Below are 17,942 nucleotides of genomic sequence, written 5' to 3' on the forward strand. Positions count from 1 at the left end.
AGGAAGAAATTATTAACATTAGCCATGTTTCTCTTCATAAAACTTTACCATGTCAGTCCTGTGCAAGGAGAAATTAATCTCATTTAAAGAGGCATGAAAAAGTTAAAATCAGCAAGAAATCATCCAGCTGAAAAAGCTTTTTGGTTTTGGTTAGTGACTAATATTATAGTAGCGTCAAATGCAGAAATGGAGAAAATCAATTCTTTATTGTGGTGGATTTTGCACAACCTCTGCATTGGTTCTGCAGGGAATTAACAGGTAACCAAAAAGAAGGAGAATTGGAATCTATCCTTTTTTTGACCAGCCATCTCAATTTGTTCTGATCTTTTTTGTTTGTTTGCTTAATTTGAAAGTTAGGAAAAAAATTATTTTAATGACAAACAGCTTTCAAAGATTTCGTCTCAGTGCCTCCATTTAAACACCTTCTCACAGCTTTGTTGAACAACAGGAAAGATATGAGTTGTTCTGCAGAAGTGCCCTCCAAACAGAGGAGTCCTTGACAGTTCACTGGGCAGGCAAATTGACATTGTTGTATCTGCAGATCAGCAAAGGGAAGCTCAGCTCTGCTCCCCAGGTGAGCTCAGCCAGGGACATTGCAAAGGCCAGGCCATGCTCTGACTTCTGTGAGTTTCCTGGAAGGAACAAAAGTGTATTAACCTTTTGCTGCCATGGAGAGCTGCCCCTGCGGAAACTCTTCCTTCACCTCTCAACATCCAATTGTTCAGTTCTCCTGAGCAACAGAGTTTTCCTGCTCAGAACTGGAGCCCAGAGTGGACAACTCCACTCCTCAAGGGGAGTGATAACACTGAACAGACAGGTAAAGCTTTTCTGCACAGCAGAGATTTGTCAGGGACAATGCAGGAACTCGGGATCATTTATACTTCTTCCAAGGTACAAACTGCTATCCAAAGCATATATCAGAATAGACACCACAAGAAATTGATCTTCAAACCCAAGCACCACACTGCACACACAGTCTTCCCCACAGAGAAGATGCAAGATCAGGATTGGCAAATATTAGTTATATTCTTTACAATAAAATGCACAATGATGAGCAGGATCAGCAGGAATGAGGAGATGAGAATACAATGTGCAGAAATCCATTTTGCCCACCTCAAGCAGGTAGAGAGAAAGATAAAAAGGAGGGTGAGGCAATGACTGCTGGAAACAGCTAGGGTTTTTTAGCCAGGTAGATCAAAAAAGTAAACCACTTTCAACACAGCTCCATCTCAAAGAAAAAAAAAAAAAAAAAAAAAAAACCAAAACACACACAAAAAACCCCAACACAATAAAACACTAAAATGTTTGATTAAATATTTTATACCAAAGAAAAAGGTGGAGAGGTTTTTTTCTCCTTCCAGAAGTACTAAACAGCCTCTACTTTCTCCAAAGTGCTGATGAACACAACATTTTCTGTGTCTCCTCTGTTCCAGGTTGCTCTTCCTCAGGAGGGGATCACAATCTACCATGAAGCAGGATGATAAGTACCACAGCTGCTTGCAGGTGGGGAGCACTGACTGAAATGCAGTGGGGAAGAATGAGCAGCTTGCTCAGAGCAGTCAGAACATTGATCACATGTTCCTGAAGCACTTTATTTGTAAGCTTGAGGTGTAAAGCCTCAAGAGTAGAGAAAATCAGAAATCATTTTTGGATAAGGATGTTATGGCATCCTGATCATCTACCAAAGGTCTGTGCTGACTGGAAATTAGCCAGGGCTATTCCAGTCTGCAAGAATGATGTGAGAGCAGACCCAGGAAACTGCAGGTCTGTTAATCTAAGTTCCCAGAAAAATTATGGTGAAAAACATACTGGGTACTACTGAAAGGCATTTAAAGAAAGATTCTGTCATCAGGCATGGACAACAAAGTCCAGTTGAACTAATTTGATATCATTGATGAAAAGATGATCTGCGCAGGGGATGAAGGGAAGGTCTTTGATGTACTTTGCAGAGAGGGTGTTCAAGACTGGGACAGACTTCCTAGAGAGTTGATTCCCCAAGCCTCCCAGTGTTTAAGAGGTATTTGGACAATGTCCTTAATAACCTGCTCTAACTTTTTGCCAGCCCTGGTGGTCAGAAAGTTGAACTGGGTTGTCCCTCCCAATTGAAATTGTCTGTTCTATTTTGTACAGGACAGCAGGACTAATTTTGAGGAGGCTGCTTTTTATGCTTCCTGTACCTCCTCTCCTCTCAGCAATCCTCTCTCCTTCATGCAGACTTCCCTATTTCTCTGGAATAAAGAACATGCTAGCAGTGCTTTGTATTTTTTTACCCTTTGCTGACAGGGAATTCAAGGGCTTTGAAAGACTTCAGGCTAAAAAATGCTGGTAGGAGCTTGACAAAGGTAAGGAAATGGAAGCCCAGAGTAGCTAGCTGAATACCTAAAGATGGGAAATAACCATGGGGGAGTAGCTACACCTGTGCTTTTGGATCATCATCAAGCAATATGTGTAGGCAGATGCATATCAGTCTTTTAGTTACCAGTGCAGCTGAATTCAGAGCAGAGTTGAAGTTAGCAAGTGCTTAAATGAAATTACTCTGAATGGATTCCCCATGAGGCCCTGTATCACTTTGGTTACATCCAGAGCAGGAGAAAACATTACTATCCAGCTCAAGTGAAACCTAAATATGTATTGTGCTATTGTTGGATACCACAATATTAATGCAGTGATTGTCAAAGATGCCTCAAAGTCCATCTCAGCTTTCAGGTGGGAAGAATTTTACAGTATTGAGGGGTTCCTGTACTGGCCAAGGGGAAATAAATATTAAGAAAACCACAAACAGCTACCAGCAAGGCAATCAAAGAGGAAATAAATGGGCAAATACCAGCTAAAATTCAGGCTTTATTATGAAAGAAGCAGCGTATTCAGCTGAAGGTCTTGACTTCAACCTTTCAGAAAGGCAGGGGCATCTCCTCTGTTAACAGCCTGGGAAGATTGTGTCTCACATCAAATGCAGATGCTGTTTTGTCTTCAGCGTTGCCACTTGACCGTGTTTTCTGAGAAATGTAGCAGAAAAGTGAATTATGTAGCAATTCTAAAGATGGCACTTTACATTTTAAACATGCAGGCATAAAAATAATGTTTTTTGTTTATATCATGCTCCTTAAAATTGGAAGGCATCCACATTTCAGAGAGAATATAGCTTGGAAAAAGAAAAATCTTCATAGCCTAAATGCTCACTGAAAGGTTAGCATTTCTCGAGTATGGTTTCTAATAGGAACCTCATTAATTTAACTCTGTAGAATGTAAGTGCAAAGCATTTTTTGCTAGCCTAGCTGATAGCTAGGTTGATTCTGTATTTCTACAATGCCATATGCTGAGCAAAAAGCAGTTTATTTGCATTTTTATATCCTACTTCTGTTTTGTTATTGCCATTGCTAGTAATGTTATTTTCCACATTCCCTTACTGATACTTAGTAAGCATGTGGTGTTTCTCCAAAACAAATTTATCCTAAATACTTAATAGTAGTAGCCTGCACTTGACCTTCAAATACAACAGATATTTGTCTTAAAAAATGAGAAAAAACTGCTATTTATATTGTTCCCTAGCACCTGTCCCTCTCATTTCCTTCCATTTGCCTATCACAATACCACAATAGCTTATGGTATACAGATCCTTAAAATAGTTGTAATTATTTTAGTTTTCCTCTGTTCTTCAATTTCTTATGTAATGGCCCTACTGAGGGATCCTCCCTCTCCTTCTCTCGAAAGAAATTTCTGTTTGATGTGGAGAACACTGAAAGTAGCCCTGGTGCCCACAATCACTGCAACAGAGCACACTCAGAGCAAGGAGACTCCTCAGAATGGCTGTCCCATGTCAAACCAAATTTGCTAGTCTCTGTTCAAAGCATGAGCCTCAGGAAAGGGACAGGGAAGGTCAATACAGAACAATCCACCCATTACAGCCCTGAAGCTTCTAGCAAGCTGCAGTTTGGGGATTTTCAGAGCTAAATGTTATTTATAAGCATATTCAGTAGTCATTTTATGGCCATTTTTTCCCCACCAATAATTCCTCTGAGTAATTTTTTGAGCCTATCATAGAATCATGGAATGGTTTGGGTTGGAAAGGACATTAAAGTTCATCTAGTTTCAGCTGCCCTGCCATGGGCCGGGATGCCCCTTGATCAGATGGCCCAGGGTCCCATCCATCCTGTCCTTGAACACTTCAGGGATGGGGCACCCAGAGCTTACAGATTCATAAATCATGTGCAGGTAGGTAGTCAGATAACCTTCAGTCTCCACAGCATCTCACAGTTATAAGTCCCACACTAACCCACCATGAAGCAAAACTTCATCCAGATGGGCCAAGAGGATGAGGAAAAATGCTCTGGTTGGTGAGAGTATTTAAATGGTGAAGGTATTTCTATGAGCAAGAGAACCTCAATACCTGCTATTTCTATGCTGTCCTAAGTTGTTTCCAAAATTATCTAAAGAAAACCTAGTAAACACCTAAAAAATTAAAGTCCAGTTGGATTCTAGCAGGTCAGATGGAGTAGAGGTCCTGGGGTTTTGTTACTTAACCTAAAATTTCAGCCTGGATGAATCAAATCTGCTTTCCGTCAGCAGAGAATTTTTCAGTGCAGGTAATTCTCCTGTGCAAAGATCAGTCTGCAGCATCTTCCACAATTCAATTTATCTGCAGGGGTACCCAGGACATTGTCCAGCTCTGCTGATCCTGAAATCTATTGGATAAGACCAGTAGGACAGGCTGACCCAAAGGCGTGTTTTGAAACTGTGTTGGTTAATAATGTAAAAGACCTATCTACTTCTATATGGAATTGATTTCATGTATTTAGGTGCCTTCCAAGCTTATTCAGAACTTGTCTGCACTGTCACCATCACAGACTCACTATAACATAATGTAATATAATAAATAAAATACAATAAATATAATATAATGCAATATAATATATTGTAATATAATATTTGTTATATTAGACTGTAATAATTATATTAGCATATAATAATTATCATATCATATCATTTCTTGTCATATTATCATATGATATGACCACACTTACAGCAAGGATACCATACCTCATCCTAGAAAGAACAATGACTTTATATCAGGAGGGTGTGGACTGTCAGAAAATGTGGATGTATATGTGCATGACTACACCTCCCCATGGGAGTAACATGCCCAAGAAATGCCCAAGATTTCAGAAATAATTCCTACATATTCATATTTTTTTCAGCAGTAATAATACCCATATAACGGCCAGTGTGTCTGTGAAAACTCACCATTGTGTTTGATGCATTACAGACAGCAATGGAACTACCATAGCTTCAGGAATTTTACAATTCTTAGTGATCAGAGTAATGTTTTGTACCAGTAGTAACTACTATAATGGAGAAGTGACAAAAGCAATGCAATAGTTTTTAATTTAATTTCTCACTGAGGGTGTTGGTATTAAACCCAGTATGTGGGCAGGCTGTGGGTCCCAGGGTACATTCCTGCCTGCCCAGGCTGTAGTTTAGAGCTGTCAGGTCAGGTGTGCCCAGGTACAAATCCTTGCATCTCTCCGCCTATGCTGTCAGAACTGATTCCATTGCCTAAAAACCACAGGATCACAGACACCCCCAACCTTCTGGCAATACTTTGCGTGATGCAGCCCAGGATACTTTTAGCCCTCTTTGACACCAGGGCACTCTGCTGACTCATGTTCAGCTTGGTGTCAAACAGGACCCTCGGGACCTTTTCTGCAAACCTGCTTTTCAGGAATAAATTTTATGGTGGTGTCTGAAGGCAAAAATATTTCCTGAGGGCAAGAATTAAACACAGATCAAAAAAGATTTGTTAATGTTCACAATTTCATTATTTTAAATCATTACTGAGTGGTGAATCTGAACATTTTGTGAGAGAATTTTATTTCTCCACATCTTAAGCTTAGCTGTGTTTATTTGGGGTAGGTGGAGCTTATTCAACATCTGGCTGCTGGAAGGAGGATGACAGTGGTTCAGTGTCACTCTGTGTCATTTGATGCTGCCCACTGTCAACCACAGGAAACCTGTCCAAGTAAACCTCAGGCCTGATTTGGTACAACAGTTCCAAGTGTGGAACAGCTCCAAGACCAAAATCCTTCATGGCATTTCTCACCCTAACCAAAAGTGAAAAGTAACACAATTTTTCAAAGCTACTAAAAGGTGAAACTCTGTTCTGATTAACTGCTCGTCTTCTTCTGAGGCACAGAAGGCTCTCTAGTCCCTCTGGTAAGCTGAAATTTAACCTGACATCCAAAAACTCTGATGTATTCCACACAGCACAATATAGCTTCTGTTAACTGATTTATACAACTCATTCTAGGGGAGATAAACAAAGGACATCAACACTCACCTGCTGAATCTCAGATTTCACACTGAATGATTCCTTGATTCTTGGGTGATTTTGAAAACTATGGTCAGGGGACAAAATCCAAACTCAAAATCTTTTTATTTCTTTGGTTGAAACACTTCCAGAATTTCTTACAGTGTTTTTGTCTCAGATAGTCCTTTATGATTTCATTCAAATTTTACCTTCCTCCTGCTGACCCCTCAAAGTGGTTTCCTCACTAAAATTGTCATCCTGCACAAATGGTGCAGTCATACTTGGTAAATCACACAGACCTCAAAGCAGCTGTTCCTTCACAGCTACAGAAAGAGTTGGAGATGGGCATGCAGGGCTCCACACAGCAATCTTTGGGCACTTCCCAGAAGCACAGGTGCACTGAAAATCCATGAGCCTGGTAACTGATTACTCTATAAGCTCACTGAACCACAGTTGTGCAAAACTACCCTCTTGTGTAAATAACCAAGAAAAATGGGACAGTTGGCTTGTCAAAGTGGAGATGCAAAAATTGTCTATGCAAGTAAATATGCATGGCTCAGGTCACACGATCAGTAAACATGGGCTGGACCAGGAAGAGCATTTGTTCCCAAGCCTTTCAGAACTAAAAGCAAAAGCAAAGGTCAAAAATAAATACCTCTACCTGATGAGAGCAGCTGATTCATCAGACACTGCAGCCTGACTTGTCACAAACAATGGATGGCAGCCTCAGTGGGAGCAGAGGCACTAAAATCCTACAGGACACCCACAGCCCATTGTCAGCAGGAATATTTGAGCCACAGATCATCCCCACTCTGATTATAACTCTTCCAGTAAGATGTGTAGTGCCCACATTTGTTTTTTGAGCCAGCCTTAGGCCAAGCAGAGCTCTCTGCTCGGAGCCAGGCTGTCAGAATCTCCACCACCCATCCCAGGGTGGTTGCATCCAAAATGTCCATTGAAAATGGTCCCTGGTCTCTGCTAAATGCCCAAAATGAAAGCAAAAATGAACTTTCATCGGCTGCTAAGCCAAGCTTGCTAAAGGTGTGCCAAGAATTGTGCTGACAGTTTGGCAACACAGAGGGTTAAGTTTTAGTGCTTAGGAAATCCCCAAGCAGTGTTTGATTTACTAGTATTGATTACCTTAATTATCCAAATTATCCAAAACAACTGCTGTTTAACAGCACAACCTGCTCTACTTTGAAGAGTAGAAGGTGGTCATGTCCCATAGTTCCTAAGAACTGGATAGAGGTGACTGGAAGTATTATATTTTACTGCTTTTGTATTTGTTTGTCTTTTTGCTTTGTTTGGACTTTGAGGGTTTTAACATCTTTTTTTTCTTTTTTTCATGTGTGAGGAACAGACCACAGACATCCTCACTCATTTCTGAGTTTCACTATTCACTGTGTTAAAAAAAACCTACATCATTGAAAATTTGTTCCAAATTTATGTCCTACAATTATCAAGGAATACTCTGCTCTTCACAGGGAGTTTTCATAAATAAGAGCTCTGCAATGAATTTTTCCCCTACCTTCATGATTTTAAAATTTTGGTTCCTCACTGTTCTTTTTCCAAACTCCACGACATTCTTCTTGAGATGTAGAGACCCCAAGTCCCCAGAGTGTGAGTGCATGGAAGTTCTCTGTAGCAGTAAAAAGAGTTCCTTGTCCATTCCCCACTGCCCTTCCTGATGGTTCCTCTGTTCCTGTTGGCTTTCTTGCCTGTCACTGCACATAGAGGCATTATTTTCAGAGCCCTCCAGCAGTGATGCCAAGGTATCTCTTGTGAGCTGATTGCAAGCATTGAGGAGACATGATTTACATTACTTTCCATTTTTTACATTATTTACATTATTTAATAGATGAACTATTGCACATTTATCTCTCTCTGCCACGTTCTTTACCTTTCACTCAGTTTTGTCAGATCCTTCAGGAGTCCTTCCCTGTCAATGAGACATTTGTCAAAGATAGTGAAGATAATCTTTATTATCCAGAAATCTAGACCTTTAACAGTTTTTTCTCCTCAAGATAACAGATCAATGTCAAATTAAACCGAGAATGCCCAATTTCTGGCTGTAGAGCTGGAAACTCTCATTAGTAGACCAGCCCTAAAGGCCATGCCTGTCATTGAGAAGGGAAAAATATCTCACAAATCCATACAAACCAAAATACATCCCATACCTGCTGCCATCAGGGTCAGCTGAGAATGTTGTGAATACAGTGACTGCAGCAGATGCCCCAGCCCTTGTAGGGTTATATCGGCAATCATATAATTTCCATGCTTATTGATACAGGATGAGCAAGGTGATACAAAGTCACACACGGTCACAAGCACTGAGTGATTTAATACTCAGGAGGTTTTGCATGCAAGTTTTTCTGTCTGGAGTGGCAGAGTTGCAATGGTGCAGCTGGTGTGGCTGTTACAGCAGGAGCAGCAGGTGGATGCAGCAGCCATGGAAAACCTGACGTTTGACATGGCCAGTTTTGCTGGCCGAAGTGGGAATGGGTCAGGCTTTGTCCTCTGGCAGAGAGATAAAGGCATTGCAACAACAGCATGGACTGACAGACTGATACACGAAACTAAGACAGTAAACATAGCATTATTAAATTCTTTGGGTAGGTTCACTTCTTCTAGGTTTTTTTTCATATTCCCCCTCTAGCAGTTTAAAATTATTTCATTTTTTGCAGTGAAACACAGAATTCCCTCATCACTTTGCAGAAGAGGTTCAGCAAGAGGCATCCATGGTTTTGAAGTCTGTACAAAACAAACATAAAGCTCTCCCTGTCCTATCTCTGTGTGCCACCTGTGATGAGAACAACTACAACCAAAGATGCCTTATTTCCATGTTCCCTGCAAGATTCCCTTGAATGTTTTAACTGACATCTGTCTACCTATCTCCTCTTCTTCTCACCACCTTGGATCCCCTAATATACAAAATAAATCAATAATGTGTGGGCTGAAATCCTCTTAAAACCTAAAGAAGAAAATGCAAAGCAATTCCCAAAGTCCTGCAACAAATTAGGTCTATGCAAATGGTGGATTCTCCTCTCAAAATTCCAGAGTGTTTATAGTCTCTGCTTCTGGCTTCAGAGACTGGGAACATTAAAGATCCATGAATAGTTAGATAGTTTTAAACTAGAAATATAGGGTCTTCCTCAAAAAAAACCCAACTCAAAAAAGCAACCCCCTGTCATTCCTTCCCACCCCTGCAAAAAAAAACCAAAAAAATCCCAACAACCTGAATTTAAAAGCATGGGGGTGGTTTGGATACTTTGTTTCTTTGCTTGGTTTTTCTCTTTTTTTTTCTTTTTTTTTTTCTTTTTTTTTTTTTTTTGTATGTGTGTGTGTGTGTTTTTAGCTTTTAGGGATGACTCAGGTAGCTGCCATAAGTGTTCTTATTATGATTTATTTTCCTAATGCCAGCATAAGCTTTGTCAGTGCCTTACTAAATATGATGCAGTTAAACCATAATGAGGTTTTAATAGGGTAGCACTAAAGGGTAAGGCCCAATCCCTGGAAGAAAAGAGATTAAGCTGATATAGAAGCACACACAGCTGCAAAGCTGTTCATGCTAGTAAGGGTAACTAACATGATAGAGCATTCAAGCTCAGCCAAGCCCTCAGCTTCAAAGTTCTTGGAGGTTTGTGCCCAGTAAATCTATCATTTCTGACACTTGAGTGACAGAAATTGAGTTTCTGCACTTTAACCACTTACTGCTTGTCAGCTTCATGGAGGTAAAGGCCACCCTCACTCTGTAATCTGAGAGAAAACATTACCTGACACCACCAGGAACCTTTGGGTGGTAACTGAACTAACTGAGGCTGATGGATCCCATTCTTTTGGGACAAAAAAAGTCATATTTCTGTAAGAAAGGGCAGCAAAACTCTATGGTGGGCTCAAAGCAATCTAAGCTATAACAGGATTTCTTCCAGATGCAAAGTGATTATCATCACAACTTCACAGTGAAAGGGTAACAAATCTTAACAGATTTTGTAAAAAGAGACAGCAGCCAAGCCTCTCTGACCTGCTACTTGCTGGCAAGCAGGCTCCTTATAAACCATGCTAAAGGACCTATTCACACAAATATTATATCCCCAGGGGAAAAAAAAAAGTTGTGGCCCCCAGGCAGAAATCAGATGAGGTCACAAAGGGATTAACATCAAAGTATATGAATTTACAGAAGACTGGTGACATGAAGAACAATAAAAGAAAACATAAAACAAGAGGAAAAGATGTGTCCCCAGCAACAAATCCACATCTGCTTATCAAAAGAGCTGCCAGTGAGGAGAAAGCTAAAATATCCCCAAACTGAAGAACTCCTTGTGCACATTCCTTCCTCTGGGAAGAGATGGCATTGATCACAGGTGCTGTCTCGAAGCTCATGGCTTGGGAGAATCCTGGGACAGGCTCCACTGATGGGAAGGAACACAGAGACACACTGGAGAGATGAACACACACAGAAGGGATCCTCTGGATGGAAGTGTGGACCCAGCTGCTTTCCTGTGCTGCAGCATCTCACTGGGCTGTCACTCCTGGATAATATCTCCCAGCCTCAATCCCCAGCTCCACTTTCAAGGATAAATTACTTGGATTCTACTTGGATACAAAATCCCCAGGAGTAATAGTATTTTCCCGGAGGAGAGGTTTGCCATGTGAATACAGACAAGAACATCCAAATTAATTTCATCCAGATTTTCTTATTGCCCTGCACGGATGTTAGAGTGCTCTTACTTTAGCAATTGTGTGGTACAACATGGTATAGCTGCTGAGAGAGTTGTCAAAAACAGCAGTTGCCATTACAAAGGTGTCAGCATGTACAATTTACACTTCATACACTCATTTTTATTATTGTTAAAGTAATTACCCCTGAAAGATTGTCCATCACTACTGCTTAATAATTTAACCATCGATTTGATCCTTAGCAGAACTGGCACTCAGCATCAGACACATTATTGCCATCAAAATATTAAAAACCCCCAAACACTTGTTTACTGAGCTACTATATTGAAGAATTGGGCTTTGTCCAGTTGCATAGTGATCCAAAAATAACATTTCTTAATATGCAATAAACCTTTTGGCAAGATTCCCACTTCTATTTAATTTTTTTCTTCTGTGTTAGGCAGAAACAAATATTTTGGCTTTCCATTTAAAAATTGAGAATAGTCACTTTAGTAACTATCCATGTTTAACTAATGCTCTATTTTACCATGCCTGTAAATTACTTATTCCTTTCCTTGCTGAGGAGCAGGAAACAAAGGCTCTTGAAATCACTGGCAGATTTGAAGAGCTGGTCCTCATCCTCTCTTGGCTTCACAGATACATTTTCTCTTCCTTTCAGCCACCAAAATAGCTGTAAATCTACATCCTAAAAGTCTAATGTTTGTGCCTGTTCTTAATGAGCAGTAACTCTGGATGAAAACAAGCTGAGGAATTTCTCTCTATGAAATGAAAAGTTACAGAATCCAATAAGGGAACTGAAAAAATTAGAGGGTGAGGACCACAAGTGTTTGCATCTGCTCCTCTGAGCTCTCCATGCAGTTCAGGGGCAGCGTTCAAGGTCTTCCCTCCCAGCCCTGTGTCGGATATTTTGGCAAGAGGTTTCCATTACTGCTGACTCAAACCATACATTTAATTCCCCTGCACAGCACACAGGAGCTCAGATACACCCACAAGAGTTTCACAAGCACTAACAGAAATTAAGAAATCCAAAAGAGAAGTCATACACTTCAGTTTATTTGATTTACACATTATTAGCTAAGGCAAACATGCTAATACTGGCATGGGGCTTTCAGGATAATGAAGAAGGAGGTCAGAACTTCCCTGTTAGGGACAAGCAGGCACCTCCTCTGTCCCAGAGAGGCAGATTCAGCAAGAAAGCAGAAAACCATTCATCATGGAAATGTCAGACTGGTATTGCCCAGTCTCATCACAGCTTTCTATAAGTTTTTAGGGCTGCAAGGAAATGACTGGATAATTCCTTCAGCCCCAGGCTGAGGATGAGTTGACTGAACAAGACATTGAAACTGCTGGATGGGACAAGAGCAATGTGCAAAGCTGACAAAAGTCACAGCACCTCAAGGGATGACTGGGTTCCCATTTCACAAACCTCTCATTTAGCGTGTGAGAAGTGGCCAAATTTCACAGATAATTGAAGGAACTCTTTTGGAGAATAAAGTCATGCAAGGCCACAGTGCCTAAGGAATCTGTCAGTAATACCAGCAGCCGTATGTACAGTATCCATAGGCAACAGTTCTGAGAATACCAGACTTTGATATTGATGTAGCAAACTGGGGCCATTAGGGAAAAAAAGTCAATTATGGATGGTTTGTTGATGTGGAATAAGATCAGGTCAGAGAAAAGGAGGAACAAGGACTCTGACCAGAAGAATACAGAAACAGCAAAGTTGAACAAGCCTCAAACCATTAAAAAACTTTTTGAAACTTCAAAACTATTCTGCTCTTTAGAAGACTCAGAAAGTTTCTGTATTTTCACACCCTATATCCAGCCCACATTTATAATTCTGTGCATCTGAAGATCCCAGCTTCTTAAAGGTTTTTCCATCCTGGGGAAAGATGTCTTTCTTCAACATATTTTACTTTATCTCACAGTGTTTCCTGACTGAAAAAGTCTAGTCCAAAATGGACTTTTGCAATTTTAAATCACCTGTTTCCTAGATATTACACAGTCAGAACAAAATGCTCAGGTAATGAAGTACCTGTGGATGAATCTATAGGGAAAAAAGCAGTAAACAAAGATGTTCTGATTTAAAACAAAGACTTCAATATTTTAGAAGCTGACTGTGTACAATTACTTTGGGTGAAAGTTTCTAAGTTGTCTGAAGGGATTGTGTTGCTGCTAAAAAATCTATTTGAACCATGTTTTTGTGCTTGCTGATATATAAACACAGCCCACAGAGCAGTCACTGCCTGGTATTTCCTTTGGGATCAAGCTATAATCTTGCAATACTATACATTTAAGCTTTGAATCCTGACACATCATAAAAATAAAAAGCAAACAAACAGAAACAACCCTCAGACACATTGAATGAATTTTAAAAGAGAAGGAGATTAAGCTCATAGAGCCAAATCACTCCTTGCAGAGCATTTTGTCAGTTTGTTTTGTTGCTATCAGGATCCACTCCACCATGTCCTTCAGAGCAGCAGTTCCTTCCTTTCTTTTTCACTCTCCCAATCTCTGCATGTATCCATGGTTTTCCACACTTCATTCATCCCCACATTGAAGATGATTGATGTCCTTAATTCCCAGCTTCTCTCCCCCTCTCTTTGCCTAATGTACTGAAGAAAACATGACACTGGAGCAGGGACTGTAGAGTTTGACACCTATGCCCTGTCTTTGCTGGACTCTTTCAATTGTCCTTTGGATGTAGCTTGGCTGTAAAACCTAATTTTCTGCATAACTTCCTGCTTCCCACAGCAGCACCTTGATCCTTTTATCAACAAGGTAACATTACATATTAAGTCACACTAAAATCATCATTTTACCTCCCACATTGGATAAATCATTGCCTGATCACCAGCCCTACCCTAGGTCTGTTTGTCCTGCACACTGTTTTGTTTCCATGGTCAGCACAAAGGAGTGCTGATCTTTTCCCAAAGTTTCTCATCACTACTATGAAACAACTCCACCAAACTGGAGCTATTTAGAGGTCATAAAGTAGAATTTTCAAAGGAACTTAGTGCATTACTCCCTCTGATCTTTCTCTTTTAAAATCTCCAATCTTATTTTCTCAGAAAAATCATCCAGCTTTGATTTTTCAATGTTTCTGAAAGCAATTATGATTCAAACACTGGTTTTTCCTTTCAGATGTGATGCTATAGAATTGCACTGATCTGCTGACATTCCTGTCATATTTTTTTGAAAAAGGGCATGTTTTTGTAATGCTTTCTACAGTCTAGTACAATACTTCTTTTTCCTCTCAGATTTCTCCCTAATTTCTATTTTCCAATAGGATTTGAATGCATCTTGTTCATCCAATGCTGATTAGCAAGAAGCTACACTTCAAGTTCAATTCCCACAGATTTAAATAGAATCAAACGATACAGGATGATGGTATCTTGGTGTATGAGTCCTAAAGTGGGGGATTACATGACAAAAATGTTATTTCCTGTACAGACCATCAGGGCTACAGCTACAGGGTTTATTTATGTCTGAGACAAAGTCTGGCACATAGAAATAGAAGTCTCCAGACAGTCTGTAAAAAGTTTCAGGAGAAAATAATGATCTTTGGGAAAGTCCTTCTTGTTGTACACAGTTTTTGTTAAGTGTACCTTACAAATGTGTTTACAAAGACAGAAACCACAGTGTCTATATTTTTAATCAAAATGAAGAGGAAAGATAACACTTTCTTAGCACTGCAAAGCATAAAATTGTTCTCTTGTCATCCTCCACTGCGAGAGAACTTTCCCTGCAGAATCATTCCAGAATGTCTTTTATTAAAAACTAGTATTTACAGAAAAACAGCAAACTTTTTTTTTTATCTGACTCTTTTCCAACTGATTTTTACCTAACATTTTTTCTCTTGGCAGCAGGGTCAACACAATGTGAGTGCTGCAGCTGACTTCTATCTATCAAAGCACATCTTATAATTGGGCCATTTCTGCTCCAGAATTGATAGACTGACAGGAGTGGCCAAAGCACTGAGACACCAAACATAACATCCTGCAAGGCACCATGCTTTATATAAAACCGTCCAGACTTTATAATATCCATCAGAACTGGACCCAGCATCCTCTGAGGCTCTGTAAAGGACCAGGTGGGTTTGAAAGTTCAGTGAGACTGCAGGGTGAAATTCATTTCCTCAAAGTGTTTTGTATGCCTCTCACTCCCAAACTTCTTTTACATTGCTTTCTTGTGATATATGGCAGATTTCTTTTACTGGTATATTTATTTATTGTGTCTGCAGTGCTCACTGGAGTGAGCTGTGTGATCAGCTGTGTGGCACAGTGTAAGGTCTATCAGTGAATTTCTATTCTAAAAACAAAAACCTATCTTTGCCTGAAAGAATAACTATCTTCCACCAGTATCCTCAGCATCATCACCCATCCCTTCAGCTGGTTTTTTTTGCAAGACACAAACTTTCATATCAGTATAAACTTTTATATCGTATTCTAAGATACATGTGCAGAATGTTGGTGACTATATAGGAAAATGGCAGCTCACAGCTCAGAGTTTCTCTTCCCTGAAGATGTAATTACTTTTACACAGAGGAAAAGCATTAGGCCCATCACACCACTGACTTTGTACATAGATTTTGTGCTGGTCATTACATAAGAACTGGTCCCACACGTGTCCTCCAGTCACCCCCTCCCTGTGACCTCTATTTTCCTAGCAGCACTATGAAGGAACACACTGCAAAAGTCAGGCTTCATATACCAATAAAACTCCTCCTCTTTCTGAATATTTTTAAGTATTCCCATACAGATCTAACATAACCCAAAAGGCCCAAAAATATTTTGAATGTCCACAGACTGTTTAGTTGTTTTTCTCATTGCAGTTTCTTGGCTCAGACCACACATTATAAAGTGTTTAACAGGACTTCTGGGAGTTACCATTTCTGGACATGCTGATTTAAAACAAACAAGAAAAAATAAAATAAACAATAGCAATTTTTGACAATACAAAGGCAGTTCAATGGATTTTTATTTCTTTTTGTAGAGATCTGCACACTTTTCAGTATGTGCTCTGCATACCCACGCACAGGGATTTCTCCCTTGTGGTACCCAGGCATTCAAGCACAATGATGGGATCTGAGCCCTCCAATTAAGTGCTAATGCATTCAAATTACCAATGGGAACCACGACTTGGAGGTTACATCTCTATTAACCTGTTCTCCAGCCCTGAGATCAAGTGACAAAATCTGCCCACATGCCTATTGTCACACCCCTTTAGCCTCCAGAGCAGGGTAACACATCCAAACTGCCTTTGGGGAGTTCATACAATTATAGGAAAACTAGAGATTGACAGGAAATGTAAATTATCTGCAAAAAAACTGTTCTATCCTGAGACCAATTAACTGCTGACAGAGGAGACCAGAGAGGCTGTGAAAAGCTCATCCTTGGAGATGTTCAGATCTTGACTGGGCACAGCTTCTGAACACATTGCACTGGACCTTTTTCAAACATGGTGTTAAGACCAGATGATTTCCAGAATTGTCTCCCAGCCAAATTTATTGTAGAACTAAATGAAATTTATTGTAGGAATGGTCATTGGCCTTTGCTAACTTCCAGACAGTGTTTGGGAAGTGTTTGAGAACCTGTTTATGGTCCAGACAAAACCACGCCAAGTATTTTGCTAAAAATTTAACAGAGGAGAGGATGAAGTTCCTGTGCTCGGGGATAGTCTCTGTTGCTGGTTAGGGATGTAGAAAGAGGTGCTGTTGTTCTCAAAGTCATTCAGAATGTCTGTAACAGAGGAGGAGCTTCAGTGCCCACCTTCCTGTCTGAGGCTTACTCTGCATCCCTGGCATTCCTCTTCTCATTTGTTGGAGCATCCAGCTTAGACTGTGGTGGAACCTTGACATGGCTTGTAGCTAAGATGTGGCTCTTTTTGGAATATTTTCATAGACAACTGTTTCTTTATGATACCAATCTCCACCCAGTACCTCTTTTGTAAGTGAGATTGAGAGACTATAAAGACAGCCTGTGTCAGGAGGTGCTGCTGACAAAGTGGTTCTAGTGTGCTTTTCAGAATCTGGAACTTGGTGAAAGGCTTGCAGTCATAAAAGACTAAGAACATCACAGACCTTTAGAATAAAAGCTCTAGAACTAAAGTTGGTATCTCACTGTATGCTTTTAAATATGACACACACCACAAAATCTGCACCCAGATTTATTTCTCCATATTACTGGCCAATGTGTGTATCTCTACAGCTTTTGCTTTCAGGCATGTGAGCATTTTCTTTGCCTTCCTTCTAGGATGACTGGATGCTGGCAAACACTGCTTTTAAAGTGTAGGGATTAAAATCAATAATAGGAGTAACCACATTGTTAGCACAGTTCTGCCTAGTTCTGCCAAGTTCTGGATCAGCATGTGTTAACATCAGAAAAACCTTGCAGAAAAACTGTGCTTCACCTTCCATGGTTATTTTGGAAGACATAATCGGCAGCAAAATTGTGGCATGCATTTGAGAATTTTCAGTGATTATTTCTCTGATATTTACATGTATGAATTGCTGTGCCATTATTTCACAAGGCAAAGGTGAAATCATAAGCCCAAGGCCATGCAGCTTGCCAGTGGCAGACCTAGGACAGCTTGATCGGCAAAGTGCCAGCAACCAACAACATAAATTCCATTTTTTTGCGTTTGAATTTACTATTTCCCCATTTACTAACAAACCCCTTTACTGATGTGGCTCATCTTTCCCACTCAGTGAGCCATATTAGTTGGTTAGTGAGGGATTCTTTACAAGGGCAAGGACAGTGCCAAGGGGGAATGGCTTTAAACTGAATGAGGATAGGTTTAAATTGGATATTAGGGAGAAATTATTTGCAGTGAGAGTGGTAAGGCACTGGCACAGGTTGCCCAAAGTTGTGAATGTTCCATACCTGGAAGTGCTCAAGGCCAGGTTGGATAGAACTCTGAGCAACCTGGTCTAGTGAAATGTGTCCCTGTCCATGGCAGG

Source organism: Ammospiza caudacuta, chromosome 3 (assembly GCF_027887145.1).
Source record: "Ammospiza caudacuta isolate bAmmCau1 chromosome 3, bAmmCau1.pri, whole genome shotgun sequence".
Lineage (NCBI taxonomy): Eukaryota > Metazoa > Chordata > Aves > Passeriformes > Passerellidae > Ammospiza > Ammospiza caudacuta.